Here is an 11625-nt window from a genome sequence, read left to right on the forward strand (position 1 = left end):
CGTGATAACCAGTGCTGTATCTGACATTAGAAAATTGCATGTCTCTGACATGTTGAACATAAAGAACAGAAAGTGACGTTGCCCAGTGTCCTTGCCTGTAGGGACCGAGCATGTATGCGTGTGTGTAATCCCATCCCTCCAATGACATAAACAGAAAGAACAGGACAGTGATGTTGCACAGAACACCTGTAGGTACAGATCCTGGAGGTGTGTACTGTGCATACAGCATTGGTGTGAAGCGCACATCTGACAGATGGATGTGTAACCAGTGCTGCATCTGATTAGTTAACAAACCAGAAATGATTTCTTTTATCTTTTTTGATCAACGTTGAATTGTGTACAGTACAGTACATCAGAGCATGTGTGTGAAAGGATGAAGTACCCTGAAACATGAAAAACACTGCTTTAGGCTCGAGATGTTAACAACCATAAACATAATGATTTTGATACTTTTGTTGGAATTTGTCATAGACATGGGAGGATTTGTATCTGTAAGAGAACGGTAATTCGTTTTGCATTTTGTCCACCAGTGAAAACTTCTGATAACTAAGGAAAGGCATTTGCTTTATACTTTACCATTGAAGACGAATTAAAAAGTAATAAATGGCTCATTCCTATTGATGTTGCATAGAACGCTTACAGAAAAACACGTATGACAGATAACGGGATGAAGGCAGAGGCCGGGAGTGCTGACAGTGCACAATGATAGAGGGGGAGGGAGGGAGGGAAAACAAGAGAGGGAGAGAATCCCTTCATACTTTGACATATTAGAACTGAACAGATGGAAAAATGCAGGATGAAGTTGCACAGATGTCGACACCTAGGGACAGACCCTGGTTGTTTCAGAACTGTGCATACAGTGAACAGTTCAGCATTGGTATAAAGCGCACAACTGACAGATGATGGGCGTGATAACCAGTGCTGCATCTGACATTTTAAGAATACCAGTCATTGATATTTCTTTATGACTAACATTTAAGAATTATGGCAGAAGGCGGTACTGCAATACATGAACAATGAGTGGTTTAGGCATGACTTTTAAACGTACACATCTCCCTGCTTGTGTGTGGAGGTATGCTCGCTCTCTCGCTCTCTGTCTGTGCATGATTCTGGTGTGTATACCCTGTTTTTATTTTTCTAAGCAGCTGTTGGTAATGTGAGCTCAGTTAGCGGACGAATGAATACGTATAAAAAATTTAATGTGCTTATAGGAACTAATTGCATAGACGTGTAGAACAAACGTAGCTGTTAGATCTTTACCGAAACTAGAATGTCAGTGCTCTGCGTTAATAATGCAGTGTAAGGTAGTTATACGATGGACACCAGTAACGTACGTGTGTAGAGAGAGAGAGAGAGAGAGAGAGAGAGAGAGAGAATCCTTAGCCTCCACACTAATATTGTCCTAATGAAAATGAGCAGTACAGGTGAAGTTGTACAGAGAAACCACCTGGTAGGGACAGACCCTGCAGGTGCGCACACTAGTGGTTCAGCATTGGTATGAAGCGTGTCCCTGGCAGATGAAGGGTGTGATAATCAGTGCTGCATCTGGCACTTGCATATTAAAAGCACGTGATTCCTTGTATTCTTTGGACTAAAGTTTATTACGTGAACATGAACAGCCAGCCTGTACATGAAAGTAGAGCAGTAGGCAGCATTGGTGTGAAGCACACAGGTGACAGATGGACGTGATAACAAGTTCCATATGACATAGGGCATAAGAGCTTGTGTATGGAATGAGGTTGTACCGGTGTATCAGTGCAGAGGATGACCATAGCAGGGTGAAGCATCTTCCATCTGTAGGGACAGATCCTGCAGGTGTATGGTATGTGTATACAGTGAACAGTTCAGCGTTGGTTTGAAGCGCACACATGACAGATGGGCGTGATAACCAGTGCTGCATCTGACATTTGCTAAATTGCCACAAGTGATTTCTGGAATCCTTGTAATAGCAGTTGAATGGCATCAGTTCATAAAAGCATATGTGGTGTTTTTTCTTCAGCTCCAGTTTGTCATTATTTCCAGTGGTCATTCATGTTAATTTCCATTGATTTTTGTGTTGGCTTCAGATTTGAATCAGTGACACAGATAACTCAGCTCTCCCTTCGTCAGCCTGTCAGCAGTCATCACACCACGTGACCAGCACTCAGGTCAGTGAGGTCAGTGGGAAATTTGATTTTAAAAAAAGAAGAAAAAAAAAGAATATTACAAAAAGAACCACAGCAAACTCGTGCTTCACAGTGCTCGCAAATGAGGTAACCCCCCAATTACACGCACGCTGGCGCACACACACTAATAAAAATAATTATCATTATCAATAGTGCATGGTGCAGTTGCACATTCAAACACCTGTAGGGACAGATCCTGGAGGTGTGACTTCTGTGCATACAGTGAACAGTTCAGCATTGGTATGGAGCGTGCAGTTGACAGATGATGGGCGTGATAACCAGGGCGTGATAACCAGTGCTGTATCTGACATTACGAAATAGTAACCCATGATTTCTCGGAACCTTGTGAATTGTGAACAGTACTTAAGAGCATGGGAAGGAGACATGACAGCATCAAGAACCATAGACATGGTGTTGATTTTCACCACGGGTTTTCTCTTCAAACTAGGTGTTTGTGATGAACTGGACAGCACAGGAAGTTGCACAGAGAGCAAACACCACCTGTAGGGACATATACTGGAGGTGTATACACTGTGCATACAGTGAACAGTTCAGCATTGGTATGAAGCGTACAACTGACAGATGATGGGCGTGATAACCAGTGCTGTATCTGACAGTAACATTAAATGTGATTCAGGGACAGGCAGAGTGCTATATTACTGCAGTTTATGGCAGTTTGGTAATGGACAAATGTCACCAGTGACCAATATGTGTCGACTCACATGAAGTGAAAACGATCGGGTTTCATTGCACATAAATTGTGTGCGTGCGGTGTCCTTATGTGCTGTGATGGGCCAAAGGAGACCAGGTGCCAGTTGCACTGCTTGGTTCTAAATTTTGACAGTGACACGTGACTAAATGCCTATGTTGACCGAACTACGCCATTGGTCAGTTCCATACTGCACGCAGTTAGTAGCAGGTTACGACATACTAGGCTCTTTCGTCTGAGCAATGCAACTGGCTCCAGGACCTGTACAGCGTGTAGTTTCACCCACCCACCTTTAGGGACAGATGCTGCCTGTGTCAGCACTGCGCATACTGTGAATAGTTCAGCATTGGTGTGAAGCGCACAACTGACAGATGGTGGGCATCAAAACCAGTGCTGCATCTGGCATGAAAGTAAATAGTAACATGTAATTTCACAAGTCAAATTTTGAGAAGTATGAAAAACAACCAAAGACTACAAACAGGAAATGACTGTGGTACGTGAAAAGATGTTGCAGGCCATGATACATAGACATAGTGATCACAGCCATGAGTAACTTAACGTGTGAGTGTGTGTGTGTGTGTGTGTGTGTGTGTGTGTGTGTGTAATCCCAACCCTCCAAAGACTGAAATAAGTTTAGTGAACAGAAAGAACTGGACAGCGACTTTTTGCACAGATGCTGCACCTGTAGGGACAGATCCTCACGGTGTGTAAACTGTGCATTCAGTGAACAGTTCAGCATTGGTGTGAAGCGCGCAACTGACAGATGATGGGCGTGATAACCAGTGCTGTATCTGACATTAGTTAACAAACCAGAAATGATTTCTTGTATCATCAACGTTGAATTTGCACAGTACAGTACATCAGAGCATGTGTGTGAAAGGATGAAGTACACCGAAACATGAAAAACACTGCTTTAGGCTCGATGTTAACCATAGACATAATGATTTTGATACTTTTGTTGGAATTTGTCATAGACATGGGAGGATTTGTATCTGTTAGAGAACGGTAATTCGTCTTGCATTTTGTCCACCTGTGAAAACTTCTGATAACTAAGGAAAGGCATTTGCTTTATACTTCCACGGAGGAGGAATTAAAAGCTGAAAAATGGTGTTTTCCACTGATAATGCAAAGAACGCTTAAACATAAACAGCACAGAAATCATGCATGACAGATAACGGGATGAAGGCAGAGGCCGGGAGTGCTGACAGTGCACAATGATAGAGGGGGAGGGAGGGAGGGAGGGAAAACAAGGGAGAGGGAGAGAATCCCTTCATACTTTGACATATTAGAACTGAACAGACGGAAAAATGCAGGAAGAAGTTGCACAGTGTTGCACCTGTAGGGACAGATCCTGGAGGTGTTTCGATTGTGCACACAGTGAACAGTTCAGCGTGTGTGTGTGTGTGTGTGTGTGTGTGTGTGTGTGTGTGTTCTTACCTTCAACACAAATATTGACAGTGAACAGAAAGAGCAGTACTGGTAAAGATGCACAGAATGAGCACCTGTAGGGACAGATCCTGGAGGTGTAGACGCTGTGCATACAGTAAACAGTTCCAGCATTGGTACGAAGCGCACAACTGACAGTTGATGGGCGTGATAACCAATGCTGTATCTGACATTGACGTATGCCAACATGTGATTCCTCTATTCCTTATGAGTAACGTTTGAGATTAATGTGACCAGTCACACTTTGCACGTGTATGGACAGTTCAGTGTTGGTATGAAGCGTGCCACTGGCAGATGAATGGTGTGATAATCAGTGCTGTATTAGCACTTAAGTATTTAATTTGATTTAACGTTACGACAGTTTTGTGGTTGTGTGTGTGGTGTGTGTGTGGTTTGTGCATGTGTGAAGAGTGAGATCCCATCCCTCCACACGTTTTACACTCTGGCTCAGTGATGAAATGGACCAGTGCAGGGTGAAGTTGTACAGGAGTCACGTGTAATGACAGATCCTGCAGGTGTGCACACAGGGAATTTGTAAGGAACATGGTGGTTCTACAATGTTCGGATATAAAACAGTGGTTTTGGAGAAATGTTTTGAACAAGAGCAGCTCGGGGAATGTGTTGTTGGGAGGTGTGGGGGGGGGGGGGATTCCCTGAATCTTTACACTCCAGGATAGGATGACCAGTGCAAGGTGAAGTTGCATAGACGGTATGCCTGTAGGGACAATTCCTGGATGACATGCGCAAAGCTATTGCTACAATAGAATGGCGATTGTGTGTGTGTATGTAGAGTGAGAGATCCTCACTAATACTGACCTCACTAATACTGACCTCACTAATACTGACCTAATGAACAGGAGCAGTACAGGTGAAGGGCTGTTCCCTGGGAAGAGCAGCCCGAATTTCACACAGAGAAATCTGTTGTGATAAAAAAAATACAAAGTTGCACAGCGGTCCCCCTGTAGGGACAGATCCTGGAGGTGTAAGACCTGTGCATACAGTGAACAGTTCAGCATTGGTGTGAAGCGCACAACTGACAGATGATGGGCGTGGTAACCAGCGCTGTATATCACATTTAAATGTTTTTTTTCTTTCGCAAATGTATAAATACATGAATAAAAAAAACTGGGATATTAAGGACCATAAAAATCTAAGTACAAGATATCATTCGAAATTAAGTAATCATGTGCAAATGACGTGATAGGTCATTGAAAAGAATTGTCTGCATAATTATCAGTGCTGCATGAAGTTGCACATTCTGGCACCTTTAGGGACAGATCCTGGAGGTGTATCTGTTGTGCATACAGTGAACAGTTCAGCATTGGTATGAAGCGTACATCTGACAGATGATGGGCGTGATAACCAGTGCTGTATCTGACATTTAAAAACCAACCTTTGATTTTGTCTATTCTTTACGAGTTACATTTCTCATTTGGACTGTGTTCGTGTGTGTGAGTGAATGTGAGAGAGTGAGAGTGAGTGTGTGATCCCATCCCTCCAAAGACTGAAATAAACAGACAAAACAGGACAATGATGTTGCACAGAATCGGCACCTGTAGGGACAGATCCTGGAGGTGTGTTTACTGTGGATACAGTGAATAGTTCGGCATTGGTGTGAAGCGCACATCTGATAGATGGATGTGTAACCAGTGCTGCATCTGACATTAGTTGAACCAGAAGTGATTTCTTTTATCTTTTTGATCAACGTTGAATTTGCACAGTACAGTACATCAGAGCATGTGTGAAAGGATGAAGTACCCCGAAACATGAAAAACACTGCATTTTGTCCACCAGTGAAGTTCTGATAAGGAAAGGCATTTGCTTTATGCTTATCGTTTTCCATTGAAGACGAATTAAAGGCTAATGAATGGCTCGTTTTTCCATTGATGTTGCATAGAACGCTTGAACGTAAACAGCTTTAAGTTTGAAGGTAAGAAGTAACCATGTAGGTGTGTAATCATTCGTTGATTTCTTTTAAACTGGTCCGATTCACGACCCTCTAGAGGGCAGTGTCAGCGGTGTTGGCTGATGCAGACAGAACATCTGTATATGAAGCGCACAACTGACAGGTGGGCGTGATAACCTGTGCTGCATCTCAAGATAGCAATTGATTTCACGAATCGTGTTGCACTTCCAGAACACACTTACGTACACGGTCAGAATGTTTATGCGGGACAACTTAACACGTATCATGACTATTGTGCTTGGACGTGTACAGAGGATTCTGTATCTTTTTTATTCTGATCTGGTGTGTCAGTGCAGGGTGTAGCTGCACAGAACCTGTGGAGACATCACCTTGAGGTGTACCATGTATGCACACAGTATTCAGCATTGGTGTGAAGCACAGGTGACTGATGGGCGTGATAACAAGCACCATATGACACAGGGCATAATGGTACGTGTATGGAATGAGGTTGTACTGGTGTATCAGTGTAGAGGATGACCAGTACAGGGTGAAGCTGCACATACCTTCATCTGTAGGGACAGATCCTGCAGGTGACGTAACTGTGCATCCAGTGAACAGTACAGCGTTGGTATGAAGCGTGCCACTGACTGATGGGCGTGATAACCAACGATCTGACATTTAAAATATGCGAACATGTGATTTCTCTATTCCTTATGTGTAATCGGATCATTATGATTCACGTTTGAAAATGTGAACAGGCCTTGACTATGCAAAAGGGAGCTGCTTTATATCGCAAGACATGAAAAACGAACACTGCGCGCAGTGTGTATTTTAGGTCGTCAGATGCATATGTAATGTGCGTTCGTCATTGTACAGGTGAAGTTGCACAATCCACCACCTGCAAGGGAAGATCCTGGAGGTCTATCATCTGTGCACTGAGGTGTGTGTGTGTAGTGTGTGCGTGCGTGCGTGCGTGCGTGCAATCCCATCCCTCCAAAGACTGACATTAACTCAGTGAAGAGAAAGAACAGGACAGTGAAGTTGCACAGAATCAGCTCCTGTCGGGACAGATCCTGGAGGTGTGAGATCTGTGCACACAGTGAACAGTTCAGCATTGGTGTGAAGCGCACTACTGACAGATGGGCATGATATCCAGTGCTGCTTTTAACATGTGCTAACGTCATTAGATAACAGCAATTTCTCAAGCCTTAGACTGAAGATAAGTGTAAACAGGCATCGGGAGTACGTAGAACGAAGGTTGTACTGTAATGTATGAAAAACGAAATCTAACGATGACTGGGAAAAAGACTACTGCACGATTAACTGGCTGATTTGTACTGAGCAGTACAGGGTGAAAGTGGACAAATTATCCACCTGTAGGGACAGAAAATTGCATGTCTGACATGTTGAACAGAAAGAACAGTGACCTCGCTCAGTGTCCTTGCCTGTAGGGACATATCGGGTGGGTGGGTGTGTATGTATATGTGCAATTCCATCCCTCCAAAGACTGACAGCTCAGTGAACAGAAAGAACAGGACAGTGACGTTGCACAGAATCAACATCTGTAGGGACAGATCCTGGAGGTGAATATACTGTGCATACAGTGAATAGTGCAGCATTGGTATGAAGCGCACAACTGACAGGTGATGGGCGTGATAACCAATGCTGTATCTGACATTAGAAAATTGCGTATCTCGACGTGTTGAACAGAAAGAACAAAGTGAAGTTGCTCAGTGTGTGTTGGGGTGTGTGTGTGTGTGTGTGTGTGTGTGTGTGTGTGTGTGTGTGTGTGTGTGAGAGAGAGAGAGAGATCCCATCCCTCCAAAGACTGACGAACAACAAGAACAGGACAGTGACGTTGCACAGAATCAGCACCTGTAGGGACAGATCCTGGAGGTGTCTACTGTGCACACAGTGAACAATTAAGCATTGGTGTCAAGCGCACATCTGACAGATGATGGACGTGAACCGGTGCTGTGTCTGACAGTAAAGCAACGAATGGTAGCAATTGACGTCATGTACGAGATTTATATGAACAAGACATCATATTGCTATGATACATGAACAGTAATAGTGGGTCAGGCATGAGGACTTTAGTACAGGCATCTTCATTATTTTGTTGCTGTATGGAATCCTGATTTTGACCAGTTTTTTCTTCAAACCAATCCCAAGTCATGTGTGTTCATAAGTGGCTCGAGGAATACATAGAATGTGTTCATTGAGACAGGCTCTACAGACGTGCAGGTGTACAGACATAACCGTTTGATGTTTAAATCATACCTTGACTGGTACTGGAAAGGGACAGGCAGTGTACCTTGATATAACTGCAGTGTAAGGCAGTTTGTTAGATAACTATGGACAACATCAAAAGTAACCAGCGTGTGTGGGGTTTATTACAGATCGGAAACGTAAAGAGTTTGGTGTTGAAGTATATATTAAGGGATGTGTTCACACTGATCTCGCAGCTTAGGGAGAGGAGAAAAATATCAGTATCGGTGAAGATGACCAGTGTAGGGTGAAGTTGCACGAAAGGTCACCTGCAGGCACAGATCCTGGAGGTCAGCACTGTGCCCACAGTGAACAGTTCATCACTGGTATGGAACGCCCAACAAATGATGGGTGTGATAACCAGTGCTGTATCTGACATGTGATTTTCTTGTGAGATAGGTCAGAGGAGAGCAGGACCAGTTCAGTGTGAAGTTGCACAACCGTCCACCTGTAGGGACAGATCCTGGAGGTGCATCTACTGTGCATACAGTGAATAGTTCAGCATTGGTGTGAAGCGCACATCTGACAGATGATGGGCGTGATAACCAGTGCTGTATCTGACACCAAGAAAATTGCAAAATGATTGCCTGTATCTTTATATAACCCTACCAGAATACTGCATATTTTAACTCTTTTTAGAACGCTTACACGTGGCTAGTTATAGATAAGAATAATAATAGTCTGGCTAGAATGGACTTGTACGAGGTTATTAATTTTGATTCGAGGTTATTAATCCATTTGTATACTCGCAATGTATTCACATGTCTTTCCTGTTTTCTGTTTCTCGTGGAATGAGTAGGTATGAGCATGCGTGCGTTTCAACTGAGCAAAAGAGATGTTTTGTTTTCATATGCAATTTGTTTCGTATGATTATTTTGAATGCAGGTTAGAAGCAAGACCCAGAATGAAGAGAAAGTGGAGTGACCTCCCTTTGTCAGCCATTCAGCAGTCAGACCACGTGACCAGCACACAGGTGAGTGCGGTTTGAATTTGCCAGAGACATGGAGTGGAGGAGGATAGGTATCTAATGTTCGTGTTTTGAACTTGGTCATGAGTGACAACTTCTGAGGTCTCACGGCGTGCTTTGGCTGTTTACTTTTTTTTAAATTGTATATTTTTGCTTTTTTGTGGCCTAGGAACATTTATATTTAGAAATACATTAGAATAAGGTCACAACTATGGTACATGAAAAGAAAAAAGCATGTGATATCTGAATATTCAAAACGATATGTTGTGATTTGTTGATGGAACATATTCTACAAACACGTGGCTAGTCTGCAAATTGTGTAGATATGCAAATATTTTCGGAATACTTATCATACAGTGATTGAAGCCACAAGATTGCCTGCGAAAACACCACTGCATGATTGAAAACTGCACTTTAATTCGGCAAATGCAGTTATTAGAATATGCAATTTTCATTGTATGTCTAAAAATTTTCTATGCTACATACTAGCATTTTCCCATGGACAAACCAAAACATTGAAACGTAAACGGCGAAGAAAAGCGGTTCATTGACAAGACACGTGACTTACTAGGACGAAGGCCAGTAGTCCACACAGTGCTGAATTCTAAAAGTGTTGATGCTGTAAACCCTTTGAAATAGTTTTCCACTCTGGCTGGTTTTGTGTCGAAAGACAAGTGCAGGGTGAAGTTGCACAGAGACAACACCTGTAGGGACAGTTCCTGCAGGAATGGCTGCTGTGCACACAGTAAATAAGTTTAGCTCTGGTTTGAAACGCACAACTGGCAGATGGTGGGCGTGATAACCAGTGCTGTATCTGACACTGGTACATTAGATAGCGATATATGATTTATCAACTCAGACGTTTCACAACTATGTACACTGGCCTGAGAGCACGTAGGTTGTGTTCTGTAATGTATGAAAGCTGGTTTACACAAGGGATGGTCTTTAACAAGCACAGACATGTGAATGAGGGTATTGCTGTGAAATCCTGACGTGAACAGCAGATCGGAAGGAGGCAGTAATATGAAGAGTGGTTTAGGCATGAGGACTTTAACAAGTATAGACATCTCCACGATTATACAAATATTGATGAGAGCCGGATCAGTGCAGGGTGAATTTACAGATGATACAGCAGAAATTGATCGACATGGAAAATGGCAAACAAGATTTTAGTCGTGAACTCGGCAATGAAACCAGATGAAGGGATTTAAGATACCAATACGTTTTAAAGATGTTTTTCATCCTCTGAAGTGACGTAATGGGAATGTCATATTGCTCTCCTTCCGCTGGTGGAGGTATGAAGTGTGCATGATATGTTGACATCTGTTCACCGAGTTTTGGAACAGTGAGAGGGGGGAGAGCGCACATCTGACAGTTAACCAGTGCTGCATCTGACATTAGAAAATTAATAGCCGCATGTGGTATATTTGACGTTTTAGAATATTATCAGGAAATAAGAGCGTGCATTAGATATGGCAGGGAGTTGTACTGACACACGTTTGTTACCATAGACATGGAGGGGAGGAAGACAGATGGACACATCACTTGATGGTGAATGTCAAGTTCCTGTCTTGCATTCTGTTGGTTGGTGAAAAGTGATGTCTTGAAAAACGCTTTTTTAAGATATTTTATTAAATTTTACTTTTTCTTTTTAGCAATGATTACATGTGGAAGAAAGGGAAGACCGAAATACCAGACGGGGTAAAAGTATAGTTGAAGACCTGGTCCGTCTTCCTGTCTTGAAGGATTAACCAGTCGTAGGTGGTGTGACTTCAAATACTGCACGTAAGTCGTCAGATGAATATGTAATGTATTTGTCATTGTACTTTAGGTCGTCAGATGTATATGAAATGTGCGTTCGTCCTTGTGTACTTTATGCCGTCAGAACCATACGTAATGTGCGTTCGTCAATGTGTACTTTAGGTCGTCAGATGCATATGTAATGTGCGTTCGTCATAGTGTACTTTAGGTCGTCAGATGCATATGTAATGTGCGTTCGTCATTGTGTACTTTAGGTCGTCAGATGCATATGTGGTGTGCTTTCGTCATTGTACAGGTGACGTTGCACATACTACCACCTGTAAGGAAAGATCCTGGAGGTCTTATCAACTCTGTGTGTGTGTGTGTGTGTGTGTGTGTGTGTGTGTGTGTGTGTGTGTGTGTG

The sequence above is a fragment of the Babylonia areolata genome, chromosome 33, assembly GCF_041734735.1.
Source record: "Babylonia areolata isolate BAREFJ2019XMU chromosome 33, ASM4173473v1, whole genome shotgun sequence".
Classification (NCBI taxonomy): Eukaryota; Metazoa; Mollusca; class Gastropoda; order Neogastropoda; family Buccinidae; genus Babylonia; species Babylonia areolata.